This window comes from Schistocerca americana, unplaced genomic scaffold (assembly GCF_021461395.2).
Source record: "Schistocerca americana isolate TAMUIC-IGC-003095 unplaced genomic scaffold, iqSchAmer2.1 HiC_scaffold_751, whole genome shotgun sequence".
Classification (NCBI taxonomy): Eukaryota; Metazoa; Arthropoda; class Insecta; order Orthoptera; family Acrididae; genus Schistocerca; species Schistocerca americana.
The window spans coordinates 56,930-64,897 of NW_025726513.1; the positions used below are offsets into that span (position 1 = coordinate 56,930).

Genomic DNA, 7,968 nt, shown 5'->3' on the forward strand with positions numbered 1-7,968 from the left:
CTTCGACACTAGCGGAGGACGCATCTTGTCCCTGGTGTCCAGCGGAGGGCCTGTGCGGGGTGTGGCAGTGTCGTGCTGGAGGGCGCCACTGGTAGCGATGTGGGCTTCCTCGCCCCGCCTCACACCAGGTGTCTGCGTAGTTCGCAGTGCGTTCGCACCATTCCTATCCCTGTCCCCGTCCCGACTTGTCCCGACTTTGCTCGACTGCCGCTCGCTGCCGCTCGGGTCGTGGCCCATATGACAGTACAAGCACGACAAACATCTGCGAGACGGCCGTGGGCCTAACGGGCGTGTCCGAGACGCCGTTTGCGGCGGGTAGGGCAGCGCCGTGCCGTGGAAAGGTGCGAAAACAGGGACGCAGGACACAGGAGGGTCGCCAAAGCATCCATCTCTTCTAGCGACGAAAGAGAAATTTTTGTTTACAAATCTGCAGCCGTACAATGCAACAAAACAATAAGCCCTGACGTATTTCAGAACGTATCTGTCGGTTCGTACTGTTTTGTTATCTCCAGAGACTCTTTGGAAATCTTCCTTGGCACATTCTTCTTCGAGCTGAGGCCATTAATATCGTATCTTACGTTTATTACAGTCGTTTATTTTCAATTTTTTTTTTTTTTTTGTTGTTGGAACTTTGCACTGCTACGAAACAGTAGGAGGCCCTGGCTTATTTCAGATCACATCTGTCAATTCGTAGTGTTTCGTTATTGTCAAGGATTTCTTGGCACGTTTAAATTGCTGAAGGAAGCATCTTTGTCACAACGGAAAGGTAGTATGAAAAGAGGGCTGGCAGGGGTAGCGATGCAAAAAGGGGAAAATGTAAGGGAGCCAACAGCACTTTTTTTTATTGGGCTGCCAGGGGTAGCGACATAATAACAAAAAAAAAAAGGGAGCCAACAGCACCCGGGTTTCCCAGGCGGTCACCCCTCCAAGTACTAACCGGGCCCAATGATGCTTAACTTCGGTGATCGGACGAGAACCGGTGCAATCATCATGGTATGGCCGTTGGCAATCATGTAATGTAGGAGCACGGCAGAATTCGCGTTCGGCTTCTCTCCCAATACACAAAATGTTAGTTTTCCGCCGCATTTGACGAAAGCACTTCCTTCCGCAACAGCCAGCTCCTCGAGGACGGCGCGGGGGGCGCGCCCGGCGTCCCAGCGGAGCGACGGCCGAATTAGCGGGCGCACCGCCGCGTGTGTGAGACGCACTGCTGCTCGTTGCACGTCCTGTCATTCGCTGGGCGCGTGCAGCCTTCGACACTAGCGGAGGACGCATCTTGTCCCTGGTGTCCAGCGGAGGGCCTGTGCGGGGTGTGGCAGTGTCGTGCTGGAGGGCGCCACTGGTAGCGATGTGGGCTTCCTCGCCCCGCCTCACACCAGGTGTCTGCGTAGTTCGCAGTGCGTTCGCACCATTCCTATCCCTGTCCCCGTCCCGACTTGTCCCGACTTTGCTCGACTGCCGCTCGCTGCCGCTCGGGTCGTGGCCCATATGACAGTACAAGCACGACAAACATCTGCGAGACGGCCGTGGGCCTAACGGGCGTGTCCGAGACGCCGTTTGCGGCGGGTAGGGCAGCGCCGTGCCGTGGAAAGGTGCGAAAACAGGGACGCAGGACACAGGAGGGTCGCCAAAGCATCCATCTCTTCTAGCGACGAAAGAGAAATTTTTGTTTACAAATCTGCAGCCGTACAATGCAACAAAACAATAAGCCCTGACGTATTTCAGAACGTATCTGTCGGTTCGTACTGTTTTGTTATCTCCAGAGACTCTTTGGAAATCTTCCTTGGCACATTCTTCTTCGAGCTGAGGCCATTAATATCGTATCTTACGTTTATTACAGTCGTTTATTTTCAATTTTTTTTTTTTTTTGTTGTTGGAACTTTGCACTGCTACGAAACAGTAGGAGGCCCTGGCTTATTTCAGATCACATCTGTCAATTCGTAGTGTTTCGTTATTGTCAAGGATTTCTTGGCACGTTTAAATTGCTGAAGGAAGCATCTTTGTCACAACGGAAAGGTAGTATGAAAAGAGGGCTGGCAGGGGTAGCGATGCAAAAAGGGGAAAATGTAAGGGAGCCAACAGCACTTTTTTTTATTGGGCTGCCAGGGGTAGCGACATAATAACAAAAAAAAAAAGGGAGCCAACAGCACCCGGGTTTCCCAGGCGGTCACCCCTCCAAGTACTAACCGGGCCCAATGATGCTTAACTTCGGTGATCGGACGAGAACCGGTGCAATCATCATGGTATGGCCGTTGGCAATCATGTAATGTAGGAGCACGGCAGAATTCGCGTTCGGCTTCTCTCCCAATACACAAAATGTTAGTTTTCCGCCGCATTTGACGAAAGCACTTCCTTCCGCAACAGCCAGCTCCTCGAGGACGGCGCGGGGGGCGCGCCCGGCGTCCCAGCGGAGCGACGGCCGAATTAGCGGGCGCACCGCCGCGTGTGTGAGACGCACTGCTGCTCGTTGCACGTCCTGTCATTCGCTGGGCGCGTGCAGCCTTCGACACTAGCGGAGGACGCATCTTGTCCCTGGTGTCCAGCGGAGGGCCTGTGCGGGGTGTGGCAGTGTCGTGCTGGAGGGCGCCACTGGTAGCGATGTGGGCTTCCTCGCCCCGCCTCACACCAGGTGTCTGCGTAGTTCGCAGTGCGTTCGCACCATTCCTATCCCTGTCCCCGTCCCGACTTGTCCCGACTTTGCTCGACTGCCGCTCGCTGCCGCTCGGGTCGTGGCCCATATGACAGTACAAGCACGACAAACATCTGCGAGACGGCCGTGGGCCTAACGGGCGTGTCCGAGACGCCGTTTGCGGCGGGTAGGGCAGCGCCGTGCCGTGGAAAGGTGCGAAAACAGGGACGCAGGACACAGGAGGGTCGCCAAAGCATCCATCTCTTCTAGCGACGAAAGAGAAATTTTTGTTTACAAATCTGCAGCCGTACAATGCAACAAAACAATAAGCCCTGACGTATTTCAGAACGTATCTGTCGGTTCGTACTGTTTTGTTATCTCCAGAGACTCTTTGGAAATCTTCCTTGGCACATTCTTCTTCGAGCTGAGGCCATTAATATCGTATCTTACGTTTATTACAGTCGTTTATTTTCAATTTTTTTTTTTTTTTGTTGTTGGAACTTTGCACTGCTACGAAACAGTAGGAGGCCCTGGCTTATTTCAGATCACATCTGTCAATTCGTAGTGTTTCGTTATTGTCAAGGATTTCTTGGCACGTTTAAATTGCTGAAGGAAGCATCTTTGTCACAACGGAAAGGTAGTATGAAAAGAGGGCTGGCAGGGGTAGCGATGCAAAAAGGGGAAAATGTAAGGGAGCCAACAGCACTTTTTTTTATTGGGCTGCCAGGGGTAGCGACATAATAACAAAAAAAAAAAGGGAGCCAACAGCACCCGGGTTTCCCAGGCGGTCACCCCTCCAAGTACTAACCGGGCCCAATGATGCTTAACTTCGGTGATCGGACGAGAACCGGTGCAATCATCATGGTATGGCCGTTGGCAATCATGTAATGTAGGAGCACGGCAGAATTCGCGTTCGGCTTCTCTCCCAATACACAAAATGTTAGTTTTCCGCCGCATTTGACGAAAGCACTTCCTTCCGCAACAGCCAGCTCCTCGAGGACGGCGCGGGGGGCGCGCCCGGCGTCCCAGCGGAGCGACGGCCGAATTAGCGGGCGCACCGCCGCGTGTGTGAGACGCACTGCTGCTCGTTGCACGTCCTGTCATTCGCTGGGCGCGTGCAGCCTTCGACACTAGCGGAGGACGCATCTTGTCCCTGGTGTCCAGCGGAGGGCCTGTGCGGGGTGTGGCAGTGTCGTGCTGGAGGGCGCCACTGGTAGCGATGTGGGCTTCCTCGCCCCGCCTCACACCAGGTGTCTGCGTAGTTCGCAGTGCGTTCGCACCATTCCTATCCCTGTCCCCGTCCCGACTTGTCCCGACTTTGCTCGACTGCCGCTCGCTGCCGCTCGGGTCGTGGCCCATATGACAGTACAAGCACGACAAACATCTGCGAGACGGCCGTGGGCCTAACGGGCGTGTCCGAGACGCCGTTTGCGGCGGGTAGGGCAGCGCCGTGCCGTGGAAAGGTGCGAAAACAGGGACGCAGGACACAGGAGGGTCGCCAAAGCATCCATCTCTTCTAGCGACGAAAGAGAAATTTTTGTTTACAAATCTGCAGCCGTACAATGCAACAAAACAATAAGCCCTGACGTATTTCAGAACGTATCTGTCGGTTCGTACTGTTTTGTTATCTCCAGAGACTCTTTGGAAATCTTCCTTGGCACATTCTTCTTCGAGCTGAGGCCATTAATATCGTATCTTACGTTTATTACAGTCGTTTATTTTCAATTTTTTTTTTTTTTTGTTGTTGGAACTTTGCACTGCTACGAAACAGTAGGAGGCCCTGGCTTATTTCAGATCACATCTGTCAATTCGTAGTGTTTCGTTATTGTCAAGGATTTCTTGGCACGTTTAAATTGCTGAAGGAAGCATCTTTGTCACAACGGAAAGGTAGTATGAAAAGAGGGCTGGCAGGGGTAGCGATGCAAAAAGGGGAAAATGTAAGGGAGCCAACAGCACTTTTTTTTATTGGGCTGCCAGGGGTAGCGACATAATAACAAAAAAAAAAAGGGAGCCAACAGCACCCGGGTTTCCCAGGCGGTCACCCCTCCAAGTACTAACCGGGCCCAATGATGCTTAACTTCGGTGATCGGACGAGAACCGGTGCAATCATCATGGTATGGCCGTTGGCAATCATGTAATGTAGGAGCACGGCAGAATTCGCGTTCGGCTTCTCTCCCAATACACAAAATGTTAGTTTTCCGCCGCATTTGACGAAAGCACTTCCTTCCGCAACAGCCAGCTCCTCGAGGACGGCGCGGGGGGCGCGCCCGGCGTCCCAGCGGAGCGACGGCCGAATTAGCGGGCGCACCGCCGCGTGTGTGAGACGCACTGCTGCTCGTTGCACGTCCTGTCATTCGCTGGGCGCGTGCAGCCTTCGACACTAGCGGAGGACGCATCTTGTCCCTGGTGTCCAGCGGAGGGCCTGTGCGGGGTGTGGCAGTGTCGTGCTGGAGGGCGCCACTGGTAGCGATGTGGGCTTCCTCGCCCCGCCTCACACCAGGTGTCTGCGTAGTTCGCAGTGCGTTCGCACCATTCCTATCCCTGTCCCCGTCCCGACTTGTCCCGACTTTGCTCGACTGCCGCTCGCTGCCGCTCGGGTCGTGGCCCATATGACAGTACAAGCACGACAAACATCTGCGAGACGGCCGTGGGCCTAACGGGCGTGTCCGAGACGCCGTTTGCGGCGGGTAGGGCAGCGCCGTGCCGTGGAAAGGTGCGAAAACAGGGACGCAGGACACAGGAGGGTCGCCAAAGCATCCATCTCTTCTAGCGACGAAAGAGAAATTTTTGTTTACAAATCTGCAGCCGTACAATGCAACAAAACAATAAGCCCTGACGTATTTCAGAACGTATCTGTCGGTTCGTACTGTTTTGTTATCTCCAGAGACTCTTTGGAAATCTTCCTTGGCACATTCTTCTTCGAGCTGAGGCCATTAATATCGTATCTTACGTTTATTACAGTCGTTTATTTTCAATTTTTTTTTTTTTTGTTGTTGGAACTTTGCACTGCTACGAAACAGTAGGAGGCCCTGGCTTATTTCAGATCACATCTGTCAATTCGTAGTGTTTCGTTATTGTCAAGGATTTCTTGGCACGTTTAAATTGCTGAAGGAAGCATCTTTGTCACAACGGAAAGGTAGTATGAAAAGAGGGCTGGCAGGGGTAGCGATGCAAAAAGGGGAAAATGTAAGGGAGCCAACAGCACTTTTTTTTATTGGGCTGCCAGGGGTAGCGACATAATAACAAAAAAAAAAAGGGAGCCAACAGCACCCGGGTTTCCCAGGCGGTCACCCCTCCAAGTACTAACCGGGCCCAATGATGCTTAACTTCGGTGATCGGACGAGAACCGGTGCAATCATCATGGTATGGCCGTTGGCAATCATGTAATGTAGGAGCACGGCAGAATTCGCGTTCGGCTTCTCTCCCAATACACAAAATGTTAGTTTTCCGCCGCATTTGACGAAAGCACTTCCTTCCGCAACAGCCAGCTCCTCGAGGACGGCGCGGGGGGCGCGCCCGGCGTCCCAGCGGAGCGACGGCCGAATTAGCGGGCGCACCGCCGCGTGTGTGAGACGCACTGCTGCTCGTTGCACGTCCTGTCATTCGCTGGGCGCGTGCAGCCTTCGACACTAGCGGAGGACGCATCTTGTCCCTGGTGTCCAGCGGAGGGCCTGTGCGGGGTGTGGCAGTGTCGTGCTGGAGGGCGCCACTGGTAGCGATGTGGGCTTCCTCGCCCCGCCTCACACCAGGTGTCTGCGTAGTTCGCAGTGCGTTCGCACCATTCCTATCCCTGTCCCCGTCCCGACTTGTCCCGACTTTGCTCGACTGCCGCTCGCTGCCGCTCGGGTCGTGGCCCATATGACAGTACAAGCACGACAAACATCTGCGAGACGGCCGTGGGCCTAACGGGCGTGTCCGAGACGCCGTTTGCGGCGGGTAGGGCAGCGCCGTGCCGTGGAAAGGTGCGAAAACAGGGACGCAGGACACAGGAGGGTCGCCAAAGCATCCATCTCTTCTAGCGACGAAAGAGAAATTTTTGTTTACAAATCTGCAGCCGTACAATGCAACAAAACAATAAGCCCTGACGTATTTCAGAACGTATCTGTCGGTTCGTACTGTTTTGTTATCTCCAGAGACTCTTTGGAAATCTTCCTTGGCACATTCTTCTTCGAGCTGAGGCCATTAATATCGTATCTTACGTTTATTACAGTCGTTTATTTTCAATTTTTTTTTTTTTTTGTTGTTGGAACTTTGCACTGCTACGAAACAGTAGGAGGCCCTGGCTTATTTCAGATCACATCTGTCAATTCGTAGTGTTTCGTTATTGTCAAGGATTTCTTGGCACGTTTAAATTGCTGAAGGAAGCATCTTTGTCACAACGGAAAGGTAGTATGAAAAGAGGGCTGGCAGGGGTAGCGATGCAAAAAGGGGAAAATGTAAGGGAGCCAACAGCACTTTTTTTTATTGGGCTGCCAGGGGTAGCGACATAATAACAAAAAAAAAAAGGGAGCCAACAGCACCCGGGTTTCCCAGGCGGTCACCCCTCCAAGTACTAACCGGGCCCAATGATGCTTAACTTCGGTGATCGGACGAGAACCGGTGCAATCATCATGGTATGGCCGTTGGCAATCATGTAATGTAGGAGCACGGCAGAATTCGCGTTCGGCTTCTCTCCCAATACACAAAATGTTAGTTTTCCGCCGCATTTGACGAAAGCACTTCCTTCCGCAACAGCCAGCTCCTCGAGGACGGCGCGGGGGGCGCGCCCGGCGTCCCAGCGGAGCGACGGCCGAATTAGCGGGCGCACCGCCGCGTGTGTGAGACGCACTGCTGCTCGTTGCACGTCCTGTCATTCGCTGGGCGCGTGCAGCCTTCGACACTAGCGGAGGACGCATCTTGTCCCTGGTGTCCAGCGGAGGGCCTGTGCGGGGTGTGGCAGTGTCGTGCTGGAGGGCGCCACTGGTAGCGATGTGGGCTTCCTCGCCCCGCCTCACACCAGGTGTCTGCGTAGTTCGCAGTGCGTTCGCACCATTCCTATCCCTGTCCCCGTCCCGACTTGTCCCGACTTTGCTCGACTGCCGCTCGCTGCCGCTCGGGTCGTGGCCCATATGACAGTACAAGCACGACAAACATCTGCGAGACGGCCGTGGGCCTAACGGGCGTGTCCGAGACGCCGTTTGCGGCGGGTAGGGCAGCGCCGTGCCGTGGAAAGGTGCGAAAACAGGGACGCAGGACACAGGAGGGTCGCCAAAGCATCCATCTCTTCTAGCGACGAAAGAGAAATTTTTGTTTACAAATCTGCAGCCGTACAATGCAACAAAACAATAAGCCCTGACGTA

The 7,968-nt window shown here is 53.9% G+C and overlaps 6 non-coding genes across 6 annotated transcripts; all 6 read right to left on the reverse strand.

Annotated features, from left to right (window-relative positions):
* Positions 1–888: 888 nt before the first annotated feature.
* Positions 889–1,007, reverse strand: LOC124590284. Its single transcript, XR_006976503.1, has one exon. It is a non-coding gene; the product is annotated as a 5S ribosomal RNA (ribosomal RNA).
* A 1,131-nt stretch (positions 1,008–2,138) lies between these two features.
* LOC124590285 lies at positions 2,139–2,257 on the reverse strand. Its single transcript, XR_006976504.1, has one exon. It is a non-coding gene; the product is annotated as a 5S ribosomal RNA (ribosomal RNA).
* Positions 2,258–3,388: 1,131 nt separating this feature from the next.
* Positions 3,389–3,507, reverse strand: LOC124590287. The gene has a single exon (XR_006976506.1). It is a non-coding gene; the product is annotated as a 5S ribosomal RNA (ribosomal RNA).
* A 1,131-nt stretch (positions 3,508–4,638) lies between these two features.
* LOC124590288 lies at positions 4,639–4,757 on the reverse strand. Its single transcript, XR_006976507.1, has one exon. It is a non-coding gene; the product is annotated as a 5S ribosomal RNA (ribosomal RNA).
* A 1,130-nt stretch (positions 4,758–5,887) lies between these two features.
* On the reverse strand, positions 5,888–6,006 carry LOC124590289. Its single transcript, XR_006976508.1, has one exon. It is a non-coding gene; the product is annotated as a 5S ribosomal RNA (ribosomal RNA).
* A 1,131-nt stretch (positions 6,007–7,137) lies between these two features.
* Positions 7,138–7,256, reverse strand: LOC124590290. Its single transcript, XR_006976509.1, has one exon. It is a non-coding gene; the product is annotated as a 5S ribosomal RNA (ribosomal RNA).
* Between the last annotated feature and the right edge of the window lie 712 nt (positions 7,257–7,968).